The sequence below is a fragment of the Cervus elaphus genome, chromosome 20 (assembly GCF_910594005.1).
Source record: "Cervus elaphus chromosome 20, mCerEla1.1, whole genome shotgun sequence".
NCBI classification, from domain to species: domain Eukaryota; kingdom Metazoa; phylum Chordata; class Mammalia; order Artiodactyla; family Cervidae; genus Cervus; species Cervus elaphus.
In genome coordinates, this window is record NC_057834.1 from 40,623,919 (window position 1) to 40,640,155 (window position 16,237).

Consider the following 16,237-nt stretch of genomic DNA (forward strand, 5'->3'; position numbering starts at 1 on the left):
CAGATTTTGTTCTATTCAGGCTTTCGATGGATTGTTTGAGGCTGATCCACCTTACAGAGGCAACTTCCTTTACTCAGTCCACTGATGAATATTAATCTCATTCAAAAACATCCTTAGAGTAACACCCAGAATAATATTTGACCAAATATTTGGGCATAGGAATTTGCTCGGCTGGTATTCATTATTTGAAGGAGCAAAGTAGTGAAAGGAGGACCCTAGATGTCACCACTTTACTGAATGTGTCTACGTATCAGGATGGGAAAGTTGGTGAGATGATCTGCAACCTGCAGTCAGTCAATTTAGAATAAAGGAAAGTTAGATTAGTAGGTCATGGATCAAGGGGAAAAGCACTATAAGAACTTGAAGTAAAGAGAAAGTCTTCACCAGGTAGCTAGGTTCTTTGCAACCCACTATGTACTGCAAAATGGCAACCAGTTCAAGCAGAACAAGGCAAGCAGTTTTGTAATTCACAGAACATGAAAGATATCAAAGGGTCTTCATCCCCAAACAAGAAAGAGAGGCTTTGATTACAAGTTAGAGAACTCCGCAAATCCTTCCACTACCCTAAACCGCTGAAACTGAAAGCTAAGGTAGGGATTCTATGAGTCATGAGAACATAATCCAGTGATAAGATCCTGGAGCAGGACATTTCCTGATTTTGTAGTCCCTACCAAGCCAGTTATGGATGGATTTGCATTTTGGCTGGGAAATGATTGGATCAGCAAGTTTTGGCAGCTCCACTTCCCCCTGGGAGGGGCAGTGAGCCCCAATAAAGAGGCCCTCTGCTGCACCACCACCATTCTGCTACTCAAATCCATAGACTGTGGAGAACCTGGTGAGTCTGATTCTTCAGTTCTACTTTGTTCTTGGGCTCCTGAATGTTGAACTTATGCTGGAGACAGCAAGTTTCATGGGTTCAAAGTTACAATCATGGGTTTAATAGTACTTACTGGATGGGAACTTGGAATTTGGGCAAAATCGTATGCTGTGTTTATTAGGTTTCTGGTACAGAGATTGAGTTCTTCTATTGAAAAAGACATTAATAAGAAATCTTTGACATTACAAGGTAAAGAAGAAAGTATTTTTTTCTTTTTTGATATCTTTTTGGTGTCCCTCTCTTGTGATTTCACAGGCATTTATCTTAGAAAGTATGAGGCCCTTGTATCCTCCTGGTGGCCCTTTGCTCTGTACATGTCATATTGCTGGGACCTCATGAGAGATAATGAAGATAGGAATTGCTTGTGAGCTTGCCCAGGGTTTTAGAACTTGTGATGCCCTCTTTTGAAGATGTTTTCATAAAACAAACCCAAAAGCCATTGCTTGGTTCTTTAAAACCAAGATATTTCCTTTGGAAAAATTATATGAGAAAAGGGAAGGTTTTCTCTGGGCTGATGATACAATTTCCTAAAAGGGGGAGAGAAGCCAGAAACTCATTAAAAGGGATTAAAGAGATTAAAGCACATTCTTAGAGTCTGGATACTCTCAGACGGTATTACGCAATTTTTTTGCCACGTCCTTCTGTAGCAGTTCTTTCTTGTGAACACTGTCATGTAATTTCTTTCAGATTGTAAGATTCCAGAAAGATGTCTCAGCAGCAGCAGCAGCAGTGCAAGCAGCCCTGCCAGCCACCTCCAGTGGTGTGTCCACCCAAGTGCCCTGAGCCTTGCCCACCCAAGTGCCCTGAGCCTTGCCCACCTCCAAAATGCCAGCAGAAATGCCCTCCTGTGCCACCTCCCCAACAATGCCAAGAGAAGTGCCCACCCAAGTGCAAGTAAAAGCTTCAGCTTGTATCTGGATCAGGAAAGGATAAGGACAGTTGACTCACCTAGCTCCACAGGTCCACCTTCATCTCTTCAAATCCTGTCATGAATACAGAAGAAGCTTCTGCATCCTTCAGCCCTCAATACGTCTGTGGCGATTTCTGAGAGCCAGAGGTTTCCTTCCTGAGGTTGCTACACCACTTCCCTCTGGGAGGACAGCTGAGAAAGCATCACAGCTCTTCAGAGGGAAAAGCAACAGCTCTCCTCTTGGGTCTCATCAGGGAATTCACTCACTGTCTTCTGTGTCTGTCACCTGGGCAGGGGTTTCTACCAGCTGGGCAATTGTTACTTATCCTCCACTCCTGAATAAACTACAGTTCCTTTGTGTGATGTTAAAAAATGTTTTCTTTCTTTTAAAACCTGCTTTTAGTAATGCCATATCATCATCTTGGTTTGTTCCTATCTTTCTTTGATGCCAGGGTTCAGGCTGTCATAAACAGAGTTGTCTAAATTTTGAGTCATATAAAAGATTATTTCTATATAGTTTAAAATCCCATCCTATTTTCTTAATTATCACTTCTTGATTGATTTGAGGAACAATTTATACAATTCCTCAGGATTTCAGTCCCTTTGCTAAAATGTTGTATGGTTGTTCTTCCTTCACCTCTTCTGCCCCCAGTTTTATTAAGGCATAACTAAGATATTACACTGTATATCTTCACCATGTATGGAGACCGGCATGGCAACCCACTCCAGTATTCTTGCCTGGAGAATTCCAAGGACAGAGGAGCCTGGTGAGCCACAGTCCTTGGGTCGCAAAGAGTCGGACACAACTGAGTGACTTTCACTTCACTTCACCATGTATAATGTGATGATTTGACATATGTACATTTTGTGCGTTTACCACCATTGGGTTACTTAACACATTAATCACCTCCATAATAACCATTAAGCATGTGTGTATGTGGGTGTGTGGCGAAAATGATTAAGGTTTACTGTTTCAGCAAATTGCAAGTACAAAACACAGTATTATTAACTTGAGTCACCATGCTGTACATTAGACTTCCAGAGCTTATTCATCTTGTGACTGAAGGTTTGTTGCCTTTCCCTAAAATCTCCACTTTTGCCCCACCCCTCAGTCCCTCCTAACTACCATTTTGCCCTCTGTTTCTGTGAGTTCTTTGAGTTTGGCAACACATTTCTAAATAATCAATGGGTTGAACAAGAAATAATGAATAAAATTAGAACATACCTTAGGAGAAATGAAAACAGCATACAATAACTTTAATGATACATGTAATGCAAAATAAAAGCAGAGAAATTTATGGCTGGAAACATCCATATTACAAAAGAGGAAAGATCTCAAATCAATAACCTTTATAGACATATATACATGTGTGTGGGTTTATGAAAAATAAAAAATTCTAACACTAAATACAGCAAAAATATAAGCAGTTATTATTTCTGGCAGTTTAATGATGGTACTCTTTTTTAAAACAGCTTTATGCTTTCCTGATTATATATATTGTGATGTAATTTCATTTTTACAATGGTTCATCATTATATTTAAAAAATATACAGCAGTCAGTGAAGATGTTGCTGAGCTAGAGGAATATGCTATGTCCCAGCTTCTGGAACATAATTGCTGGTGACTGTTTCAGATGTTTCAAATGTCTTTCCTCTTCTTCCTTATTCTCCACTTCTTCTTCCTTTCACATTACAAAGTCACGTTCTTGAAAAGATTCCTGATTATTTGACCAAGACAAGTTAGTTGACAAATTCTTCCTACTGACTGCAGGAAGAATTTAAAAGTTTTTTAAAAAGAATTAAAAAAGTTATTTTTAAAAGCATTGACAACCCATCAATATACCATGTTGGACAGTTAAGAGGGTATACATTGGGAGTGAAGTGTAATATAGCCAGATAAGGGGTCTAGAGGGTTGAAGGAGAAGACAGAGAATAAACAAATTGAAACAGAATTTTAAAATTACTGTCTTTTAAAGATCAAAAGCATGTTTGGAAGCAGTTGAAGAAAGCAAATATATAAGATCAGTCCTAAGTTCATATTTCACCTAGATTTCAGAGCTTTAGTGCCCTGACCCTCTTATCTCTCCCAAACCTAACTCTCTATTACTTATATCTTAAATGGTATTTAATATTTATTTTTCCTCTCACAGAATTTAAACCTGATACTTATGGAATAAAAGAGTTTTAAATCCTGACAAAAGAATTTTAAGACCATGGTAGCAGTCTAGGGAAGTGTTTGGGTCAGATGAGATGGGACATCCTGATTCATTAAAAAAAAAAAAAAAAAGAAAGAATATATTTCCACATTCTACAGTAACATAAACCTAGCATTGTAAATTTTTTCCTAAATCTGACAGGGCCCCTCACCAACCATGGCCCATAAGAGACAGCTTCAGTGCCCAAGGGGACAGCACAGAAAAGAGTATAACTCACATCCAGGATAGAAGATAGGCGCTAAAGAAGAACTGTTGACTGCTAAATCTGTGAAAAGGCACAAATAAAAGCTTTGCCAGGGTTGGGCATTGTTTTCTGAACTTCAGTTATTTCCTAAAAGTTCATTATATTTGTGTTAATTACACATCACAAGTATCATATAATATTAATATCTTTAATTTTAACTTTTTTATGCTAACTGTTGGAATTTTTAATTTCATTGGCCATAGTCAGTCATGTACATAAAATGGCAGATGAAATATTGAAATTATATATATATATATATATATATATAGAGAGAGAGAGAGAGAGAGAGAGAGAGAGGTAGAGAGAGATTACGAATTCTGGAAAATTTGAAGTTTGTAGAGGTGAAAACTTTCTGGAAGTCCATTAGACAGGGGAATTATCTCTTACCTGGAGGAGGGTCAGCCTTGTTCTATTCAGGCTTTCAGTGAGGACTACCCACCTTTTAGAAGGCAAGCCCCTTTACTCAGGCCACTGATAAATATTAACCCTAACCAAAAGCATCCTTTGAAAAAAAAATCCAGAATAATGTTTGACCAAATATCTGGGTATCCTGTGTCAGTCAAGTTGATCTATAAATTAACCATCAAACTTTCTTCCCAGCAAACTGGCAAATTGTACAGAAAAAGTAGAGAAGATCAATGTTATGTGGCAGCCTGGATGGGTGAGTTTGGGGGAGAATGGGTACATGCAAATATATGGCTGGGTCTCTTTGCTGTCCACCTGAAACTGTCACCACACTGTTAATTGGTTATACTCTAGTATAAAATGAAAATTGAAAAAAAAAAATAGAAAAAATTAAAAAATAAACAGGCAAAAAAACGAAGAGTGAAAAATAGGTTTATTTCACATATACACCACTGTGGCCAATATGGAAAATGTAAAGGTTAAAATTATCATAAAATTATTATTAATAATGAAAAGTTTTATATGAATGACAATTAACTTCAATCACTGAATTATTAATAAAGTGATTCCAACTTTCTCTTAAATCTACCACTAGATTTGATGTCAAGAAACATGTGTTTCAATAATTAACAAATAGTAAATATATAAAAAAGTAGCCATTTGAATAGTATTACATTTTAGATTGGGTTTTTCAATAATTTCAAAGAGGCAGGAAAATTTGAACAATCTTTGAAAATTTCTCAAAAGTTGAAGAAATAAAAAGAGATCAGTTGGAGAAATTATGTAGGAGCAGGTGGTAGGTCATGTTGGGGAGTTATGAGTAAAAAGCCTGCTTTCTATCATAGGTCTAAGATCTGAGCTGCCACAATATCTGATTATAGTAGGTGATGCTAAACTTGTAGTGAATTTCCTGTGATTCAAGGTGAGACAGGTTTATAAAGGTCACAAGAATCTTCTTGATGTCCTATATTCCGTGGAGCAAAGCAGTGAAAGAAGGACCCTAGAGGGTTCCCACTTTACTGAAGGTGTCTGTCTAGTATGATGGGAAGGCTGGTGAGATGAACTGCAACCTGATGATGATCTGCCCTCAGTTTATTTTAGAAGCAAGGATACTTTAGATTACCAGGCCAGGGATCAAGGGGAAATGCATTGTAAGAAGAGTCTGAGGTAGAGAGAAAGGTCCCAGATAGCCAGGCTCTTTGCAACCCAGAACGTAGACTAGAATGGCAACCAGTTCAAGTGGACAAAGCAAACAGTTTTATATTTCAAGGAAGGTGAAAGACAGAAAAGATCATATCCTCTGATCAAGAAAAGGAGCCTTGATGACAAGTTAGAGAACACCCCCCCCCCAACCCCCGCAAATCCTTCTGTCCTAAATTCCTGAAACTAAGAGCTAGGCAGAGACTCTGTGAGTCATGAGAACATAATCCAGTGAGGAGATCCTGGAGCAGGGCATTCCTCTTTTTGAAGTCCCTGTCAAGCCAGTTATGGATGGATTTGCATTTTGGTTGGGAAATAACTGAACCAGGCCCATTTTGGCAGCTCCACTTCCCCCTGGGTGGGGCAGAAAGCCCCAATAAAAAGGCCCTCTGCTGCATCACTGCCATCCTCCTGCTACTCAAGTCCTGATAGACTTTGGAGAACCTGGTGAGTCTGATTCTTCCATTCTGTTTTGTTCTTGGGATCTCGAATATTGAATTTATGCTGGAGGCATCAAATTTAGTGGGTCCAAAGTTATGATCAAGTGTTTAATGCTCCTTAGTGGATGGGAACTTGGAATTTGTACGCTGTATTTATTAGGTTTCTGGTAGAGAGTTTGAATTTCCTTACTGAAAAAGAAGTTAATAGGAAATCTTTGACATTAAGAGATAAAGAAGAAAGTATTTTTCCTTCTTTGATATCATTTTGGTGTCCTTCTGTTGTGATTAAAGAGGCATTTATCCTAGAAAGTATGAGGCCCTTGTATCCTTTCTGGTGGCCCTTTGCTCTGTACACGTCATACTGCTGGGATCTCATGAGAGATAATGAAGATAGGAATTGCTTGTGAGCTTGCCCCAGATTTTAGAATTTGTGATGGACTTTTTTTGAATGTGTTGTTTTAATTAAAAAAAAACAACCAAATTACTGCTTTGTTCTTTCAAACAAAAATATTTTCTTTAGAAAATTTGTATGAGCAAAGAGAAGGTTTTCTCTGGACTGATGAAACAATTTCCTAAGAGAGCGAGAGAAGCCAGAAATTCATTAAAAGGGATTAAAGAAATTAAAGCACATTCTTAGAGATTGTTTACTAGCTGATGGCATTACATAATTTTTGCCGTGTCCTTCTGTAGGAATTCCTTCTTGTGAACACTGTCATGTAATTTCTTTCAGATTCTAAGACTCCAGAAAGATGTCTCAGCAGCAGCAGCAGTGCAAGCAGCCCTGCCAGCCACCTCCAGTGGTGTGTCCACCCAAGTGCCCTGAGCCTTGCCCACCTCCAAAGTGCCCTGAGCCCTGCCCACCTCCAAAGTGCCCTGAGCCATGCCCACCTCCTCAGTGCCAGCAGAAATGCCCTCCTGTGCCACCTCCCCAACAATGCCAAGAGAAGTGCCCACCCAAGTGCAAGTAAAAGCTTCAGCTTTTATCTGGATCAGGAAAGGATAAGGACAGTTGACTCACCTGGCTCCACAGCTCTACCTTCGCCTTCTCTTCAAATCCTATCATGGATACAGAAGGAGTTTCTCCACGCTTCAGCCAACAATACGCCTGTGGTGATTTCAGACAGCTAGAGGTTTCCTTTCTGAAGTTGCTATACTGCTTTGCTCTTGGAAGTGCCCAAGAAAGCATCACAAAGTTTCAGAAGGAAGAACAGCAGCTCTTCTCCTGGGTCCCATCAGAGGATTCACTCACTGTCTTCTGTGTCTGTCACCTGGGCAGGGGTTTCTACAGGCTGGGAAATTGTTACTTATCCTCTACCTCCTGAATAAAGTAGAATTCCTTTGTGTGATGTTAAAAATGCTTTCTTTCATTTAAAAGTTGCTTTTAGTAATACAATATAATTGTTTTGGTTTATTTGTATTCTTCTTTGATACCAAGGTTCAGGATCTCACCATCATTGTTGCCTGAATTTTGAGTGACATAACAGGCTATTTTTATATAATTTCTAATCCATATTACTTATTTAATTGAAGATTGATTTGAGAAATTTTAAACTCCTCAGGGTTTTTGCTTCTTTACTAAAAAGTGGGGAAAAATCTTAGACATATTGCTCACTCGTCTGGGGCATGCAAATTAAATGAATGTGTTTAATTTAGTTGGCACATTGCTAGATGCAGAGTTAGCCCTTAGCGAGGCAGTAAATCGCCATTGTCTTAGTCATCACCAGCATCACTACTGTCATCAGCATCACCACCATACTTGTTCCAGCAGGAAAGTGGCTCAGACATAACTAGTATAGCAAACAGAAAGATTCTTAAACTTTATTACTCTTTCCTAATTTGTTGTTCTTTTTCTTCTTCATTAACCTTATTTTTAATGTGATACTGCAAATATAGAATTTGGGGGAAATACTGGAGTATTTTTGCATAAAATTATAGTGGTTTTTAAAACATAGGTAGTGGAGAAGAAAGAGAAATTAAAAAAAAAAAAATGATCCTTACCAGGCAAAGTGCTGTCTCCTCTCCTTGCGTACCACCTGCTCTTCTTTCTCTAACAACTCATCCGGGTCCGTCTATATGTTTTCACTTCTGAGATTATTTTTTTATTGAAGAACACATTGGTTTTGGCAATGTTTAGATTTGTAAAATTACAGTTGCTAAGTACCTTTTTTTTTTTCTGGGTGCTTAGCCTACTATCAAGTAAGCTGGGAAATGAGGGATATTTTGCTTAAGTATATCTTTTTTTGTGGTTCTAAGTTTCCATTTAGAGAATAGTCAACTCAGACCATACACTCACACACACACTGATAAATAGGATATTATTTTTAAAAATGATAAAGTCTTTGTATTAAATCATACTATGCCTAAATATACTTAAGATTAAAAGGACTTTTCTTTATCTACATTCTTGACTCACAAAGCTAGAATTAAAGGATTCTGTGATAATAGAACTGAAGATGGAGAAAGATTCCAGATTACAGCTCAATCCTCCTCAGACTATGACGTGTGTCGGGGGCGGAAAAGTACCAATAACTGGGAGTTGTCTTTTCTGTAGCTAGTGTTATTTGACCTGACACAGAAATTAGTTCCTAGAGGTAAGGTGTTGTTGTAACAAATCTTAAATATGTGGCCATGGCTTAAGAGTCTGGAGTAGGTTGGCAAGAAAACTGACACTCAAAAACATAAATGTGGTGGTACACGATATTCAATGGCAAAATCGTTGCTATAGAGGTAACTTGGAAGGCAAACTGAATGTTGGTAGCTTGTTGTGTTCACCATGGTATTTCAGTGGACTTATGTTCAGAAAATAATTGTTTAGTTTACAGGTCAGAAATGAAAAGAAAAGAGTGTAGCCCAGAAATTAAAAACTTTGTTGAGTTAGAAAAATGCACCACTTGTAAGCTCCAAAGACGAAGAGATGAGATTAGAAGTGGTTATGAACTTTAGATCCACTTTCAGTTGACTATAACAAGAGAGAAAAGAGAAATAAGTTGTAGTCTTTCTATCTGTGTGCCAGGGTGCCTCGTGGTAGCTCTATTATGTTCAGAAGGAAAGAATGCAAAATAAATCAAGCCACAAAACTACTTCTAGGAAAGGACCTAAGTGTGGTCCCTAAAACATAGAAATGATTAAAGGAGTGAAACCTATTGGGTGTCTAATAAGTTTTTAAGGGAATTGATAGCTAAATATACTATGTACCAAAACTAAAAAGACTTTGACTTTTCAAGAATAGAAATAATTTTCCAGGCCTCCTTTCCCTACCTTCCACACTACCCATTTCAGATGTCAGTACAGATAAATAAAAGGATACAACTGCTATGAGATGGACACCAGACCCACAGAGAATAATGGATGGGGGAACCTCTCTCAGAGAATAGTATCAGAGTCTAACAGAGGTAAGGAAGAGAAGGAACACAGAAATTTTCAAACTTTGTTACTCTATGGTATGGTGGTTATTCTTTCATTTCCCCCCCCCCAGCTTAATTGAGATATAACTGACAGTTTAAATTGTATATATTTACTATCTTCAGGCTCTACTACAAAGCAACAGTCATCAAGACAGTATGGTACTGGCACAAAGACAAAAACATAGATCAATGGAACAAAATAGAAAGCCCAGAGGTAAATCCACACACCTATGGACACCTTATCTTTAACAAAGGAGGCAAGAATATACAATGGAGAAAAGACACTCTCTTTAACAAGTGGTGCTGGAAAAACTGGTCAACCACTTGTAAAAGAATGAAACTAGAACACTTTCTAACACCATACACAAAAATAAACTCAAAATGGATTAAAGATCTAAAGGTAAAACCAGAAACTATAAAACTCCTAGAGGAAAACGTAGGCAAAACACTCTCTGACATAAACCACAGCAAGATCCTCTATGACCCACCTCCCAGAATAATGGAAGTAAAAGCAAAAATAAACAAATGGGACATAATTAACTTAAAGGCTTTTGCATAATGAAGGAAACTATAATCGAGGTGAAAAGACAGCCTTCAGAATGGGAGAAAATAATAGCAAATGAAGCAACGGACAAAGAATTAATCTCAAAAATAAACAAACAACCCCTGCAGCTCAATTCTAGAAAAATAACCCAATCAAAAAATGCCTAAGAACTAAACAGATGTTTCTCCAAAGAAGACATACAGATGGCTAACAAACACATGAAAAAATGTTCAACATCACTCATGATCAGAGAAATGCAAATCAAAACCACAATGAGGTACCATCTCACACCAATCAGAATGGCTGCTATCCAAAAATCTACAAACAATAAATGCTGGAGAGGGTGCGGAGTAAAGGGGACTCTCTTACACTGTTGGTGGGAATGCAAACTAGTACAGCCACTATGGAGAACAGTGTGGAGATTCCTTAAAAAACTGGAAATAGAATTGCCATATGACCCAGCAATCCCACTGCTGGCCACACACACCAAGGAAACCAGAATTGAAAGAAACACGTGTACCCCAGTGTTCATCACAACACTGTTTACAATAGCCTGGACATGGAAGCAACCTAGATGTCCATTGGTATACGAATGGATAAGAAAGGTGTGGTACTTATACATGATGGAATATTACTCAGTCATAAAAAAGAATGCATTTGAATCAGTTCTAATGAGGTGGATGAAACTAGAGCCTATTATGCAGAGTGAAGTAAGTCAGAAAGAAAAACACCAGTACAGTATACTAACACATACATATGGAATTTAGAAAAGTGGTAATGATGACCCTATGGAGAGACAGAAAAAGAGACACAGATGTAAAGAACAGACTGTTGGACTCTGTGGGAGAAGGCGAGGGTGGGATGATTTAGAGAACAGCATTGAAGCATGTATATTATCATATGTGAAATAGATCGCCAGTCCAGGTTCAACACATGAGGCAGGGTGCTCAGGGCTGGTGTACTGGGATAATCTTGAGGGATGGGATAGGGAGGGAGGTGGAGGGAGGGTCAGGATGGGGAACTCGTGTACACCCATGGCTGATTCATGGGAATGTATGGCAAAAACCACCATAATATTGTAAAGTAATTAGACTCCAATTAAAATAAAAAATAAAAATGGGAAAAAACTGTATATATTTACAGTGTATAATGTGATGATTTGACCTATGCATACTTTGTGCAATGATTACCACTATGAGTTTACTTATAAATTACCTCAATAATAACCATTTAAGAGTGTGTGAGTGTGTGTGTGTGTGTGTGTGTGCGCGCACACACGCTTATGTGTGTGGTCAGAATGCTTAAGGTCTTCTTTATCAGCAAGTTTCAAGTGCACAACACTGTATGTTAGACTCCCAGGGCTTCTTCATGTTATAACTGAAGACTTATTCCCTTTGCCAAGCATCTCCACTTTTGCCGCATCCCTCAGTCCCTGTTAACCACAGTTCTACTCTGTTTCTGTGAGTTCCATGGGTTCAGCAACACATTCCAAACAATCAATTGCTCAAAGAATAAATTACAAGTAAAATTAGAAAATGCTTTGTCAGGAATGAAAATGAAAAGACAGCATACAAAATCTTGTGCGATACACATAATGTTGTGCATAAAGAGATATTTACGGCTGGAAATATTTATATTAAAAGTGATGAAAAATCTCAAATCAATGACCTTATAGAACTTTAAGGCAAAGAACAGCAAAGAGAAAAGTCAAAATAATATACACTAGAACAGAAATAAATGAATTTAAAAATAGAAAAACAAAAGAAGAAATAAAAATAACATGTTGGTTCTTTGAAAGAATCAACAAAATTGACAACCCATGGGGATACTGATCAAGACAAAAAGATAGAAGGATCAGGTTTCTGAAATCAGCAAAGAAGAGGAGACAACACTGCTGATCTTAAAGAAATAAAAGGACTTAAGAGAATACTCTGAGCACTGACCATGAACACTAACAAATTAGAAAACATAGATGAAATGGATATATTCCAAGTAAGATGCAAAGTATGGAAATGCGTTCACGAAAGTGTAGAAAATCTGAATATCTGTAGCAAATAAAGAGATAACATTAATAATGCAAAAAAATGTCCACAGAGGATGACCTTGGCCCAGATGGTTGCATTGTCAAAGTCTACCTAATATTTATATTACAAATAGCATAACCCTTTTATGAACTTTTGCAAAAAATAGAATAGAAGGACTTAATGCCATAGAACTGCACCTTTAAAAATGGTTTAAGATGAAATATTTAATATTATGTGTATTTACTATAATTAAAAATAATTTTAAAATGTAGAAAACAAGGGGCCATTTACCAGCTCATTATATGAGGCTTATTACCAGAAATGACATCACAAGGGAAGAAATAAATATTCTTTAAGGATATAGGTTAAAAAATCCTCCATAAAATACTAGCAAACTAAATCCATTACCACGTATGAAAGATTATACACCATGAGCAAGAGGAGTTTATTCCTGGAATGCAAGGTTGTTTGAACATACAGTATCAATCAATGCAATGCAGCATATTCATAAAATAAAAACAAAAAACACAACCATTTCAGTAGGCATTTGACAAAATATAATGTCCTTTCATGATAAAAAGAAAAAAAAATCAAGTTGAAATAGAAAGAAAATTTGTTAACTTCATAAAGATCATCTATGAAAGACCCACAGGCAACATCATACTTAATGGTGAACGACTAGATGCATTCTCACCAATGTCAGGAATAGTACAAAGTTGTGTATTCTTGCCATGTCTACTAAACTATTAAATATTGTACAGAAAGTTCTTGCTAGGGCAAATAGGTAAGAAAAAAAGATATCCAGATTGGAGAGGAAGATATAAAATGTTTTCTATTTGTAGACTGCATGATCTGTATGTAGATAACCTTAAGGAATTCACACATGAAATAGTATTAGAATGAATAAGCAAGTTCAGTGAGATTGCTGATACAATACAATTGTACAGGATACAATATCAGTATGCATAAATCAGTTATATGTCTTTACACAAGTAATGAATAATCTGAATGTGAAAGTAGAGTGATTTCTTTCACAATAGCATTAAAAAACAACTGGAATAAAATAAACACATGCAACACTTATACACTGAAAGCTACAAAAGATGACTGAAAGAAATTCAAGAAGATAAATGAAAAGATGCTTTGCATTCATGAATTGGAAGGTTTAATATTGTTAAGATGGTAACACTCCCTAAATTGATCTACAAATTCACAAAGTTTCTACAAGAATCCTTGCTCCCTCTTTTGCAGAAATTGACAAGCAGATCCTAAAACTCAAATAGAAATGCAAGGGGCCCAAAATAGCCAAAATAATCTCAGAAACCCCCCACAAAGTTAAAGGATTCGCACATCCTAATTTCAAAACTTTCCACAAAGATACAGTAGTGCAGGCTTGTGACACTAGCATAAGAAGTTCAGAAACAAATTGTTACATTTATGATCAATTGAGTTTGACAAGAGTGGCAAGACAATTTAATTGGGGAAAGAGTAGTCTTTTTAACAAATGGTACTGGGACAACTCAATATCTATAGGTGAAAGAATGAAGTTGGACCATTACCTCATAATATATATATAAAAATTAATTCAAAATGGATCATAGAACTAAGTGTAAGTAGGAAAAATAAAATTTAGCAAAAATGTAAAAGTAAATCTTCATGGCCATTAATTAGGCAATGGTTTCTTAGCTCTGATACCAAAAGTTCAATATTAGAAAGAAAAAAAAATAGATTGAGCTTATCAAAATTTAAAAACTCTTTTGCATTTTCAAGTACACCTGCTCAGTTGGTAAAGAATCTGCCTGCAATGTAGGAGACCCCAGCTTGATTTCTGGGTTGGGAAGATCCACTGCAGAAGGGATAGGCTACCCACTCCAGTGTTCTAGGGTTTCCCTTGTGGCTCAGCTGTAAAGAATCTGCCTGTAATGTGGAAGACCTGGGTTTGATCCCTGGGTTGGGAAGATCCCCTGGAGAAGGGAAAATATTCACTGCACTATTCTGGCCTGGAGAATTCCATGGATTATATAGTCCATGAGGTAGCAAAGAGTTGGACATGACTGAATCACTTTCACTTTCACTTACACTTGAGAGAATGAGTAGATAACCCAAAGAATGAAAGAATATTTATTTGTAAGCCATAAATTTGATTAAGGACTTTTATCCAGAGTATATAAGAATACTTAAAACAACAATAAAATGAAAAAAAAAATAACTGTTAAAAATGGACAAACAATTTGAATAAATCAACAATAAAGCACACAAGATAATAGACAGAAACCAGAAAGTTATGTACTTCTGTGAAAGTCGCTTGGTCGTGTCTGACCAAGGAGAAGTTATCCCCTTCTCCTCCTGCCTTCAATCTTTCCGAGGATCAAGGTCTTTTCCAATGAGTCAGTTCTTCGCATCAGGTGGTCAAATGATTGGAATTTCAGCTTCAGCATCAGTCCTTCCAATGAGCATTCAGGACTGATTTCCTTTCTAATTGATTGGTTTGATCTCCTTGTAGTCTGAGGGACTCTCAAGAGTCTTCTCCAACACCACAGTTCAAAAGCATCAATTCTTTGGTGCTCAGCTTTCTATATAGTCTAACTCTCACATCCATACATGACTACTGGAAAAACCATAGCTTTGACTAGATGGACCTTTGTTGGCAAAGTGATGTCTCTGCTTTTTAATATGCTGTCAAGGTTGGTCATAGTTTTCTTCCAAGGAGCAAGCATCTTTCAATTTCATGGCTGCAGTCACCATCTGCAGTGATTTTGGAGCACCCCCAAAATAAAGTCTCTTGCTATTTCCATTGTTTCCCCATCTATTTGCCTTGAAGTGATGGGACAGCATGCCATGATCTTTGTTTTCTGATTGTTAAGTTTTAAGCCAACTTTTTCACTCTTCTCTTTCACTTTCATTAAGAGGCTCTTTAGTTCTTCTTCGCTTTTTGCCACAAGGGTGGTGTCATATGGCTTCACAATATTCACAGAACTGAATTCAGGAAACTAAGGCCTGACTGCTATGAGTCTTCCCATTATTTCCTCTTGCATATAGTAGTTTCTATTTAGTTTTCCTGTATCTGTTTCACCCTTGGTTCCTGGGTAACAGAAAGAAATGGTTCATCTGCTTACCTCATAGTCTGATGAACCAATAGAAACCATAGGAAGATATGGTAGAGATAATTACAAGCCATCCAGAGGCTTTATATTTTGAGTGAGATGAAACTATGATGTTTCTTCCTTGGGGACTGTGCTCTGCATAGGAACCAAAAGGAGTAAACAGATCTTTGAATACCACAAGCATAGCCTGTGACAGTAGCTTGAAGAGCTCTCCAGTTTCTACTTTCCTCTTTTTTTTTGGGCACACTGATAAACTAAATTTCTTGACTTTCTGAGGTAGATAGGGCCTTGTGACTAATTTTGAGTCAAGCCAATGAATAAAAACAAGGCTATCTTTTCTCTTACTCAATCTATTGCCCTTTTCTTATATCTGGAATTCAGAAGAGAACAAGGCCCTCGGTGATGGTAAGACCATACAATGGAAGGAACCTGGCTCCCTTTGACTGAATGGAGCAAAGACCTTGCAAATTCACACTGGAATTGGAAATGAGTAAGAAATAACTTCTGGGAATTCCCTGGCTGCCCATTGTTTAGTACTTCATGCCTTCACTGCTGTGGCCCAGGTTTAAATCTTGGTCAGGGAACTACAGTCCTGCAACCCTCATAGTATGGCCAGAAAAAAGAAAAAAAAAAAAAAAAGGAAGAAAGATAAGGAAAAAAAAAGAAAAGGAAAAGAAATAATTTCTACTGGATAGTGCCGCAACAACAACTTGAAAATGTTAGTCGCTTCAGTCATGTTCAACTCTTTGTGACCCCACAGACTGTAGTCCACCAGGCTCCTCTGTCTATGGAATTCTCCAGGCCAGAATACTGGAGTGGGTAGCAATTCCCTTCTCCAGGAGATCTTTCTGACTCAGGGATTGAACCCA

At 37.4% G+C, this 16,237-nt stretch overlaps 3 long non-coding RNA genes across 3 annotated transcripts in view; all 3 read left to right on the forward strand.

Annotated features, from left to right (window-relative positions):
- LOC122677944 overlaps positions 1–16,237 on the forward strand; it is a 30,419-nt gene extending 14,182 nt beyond the window's left edge. The window contains exon 3 of the long non-coding RNA XR_006335959.1: positions 16,170–16,237. This is a non-coding gene — a long non-coding RNA (uncharacterized LOC122677944). The remainder of the gene's footprint in view (positions 1–16,169) is intronic.
- LOC122677942 lies at positions 791–2,160 on the forward strand. Its single transcript, XR_006335958.1, has 2 exons — positions 791–835; positions 1,565–2,160. It is a non-coding gene; the product is annotated as an uncharacterized LOC122677942 (long non-coding RNA).
- Positions 6,219–7,647, forward strand: LOC122677941. The gene is made up of 2 exons (XR_006335957.1): positions 6,219–6,299; positions 7,023–7,647. It is a non-coding gene; the product is annotated as an uncharacterized LOC122677941 (long non-coding RNA).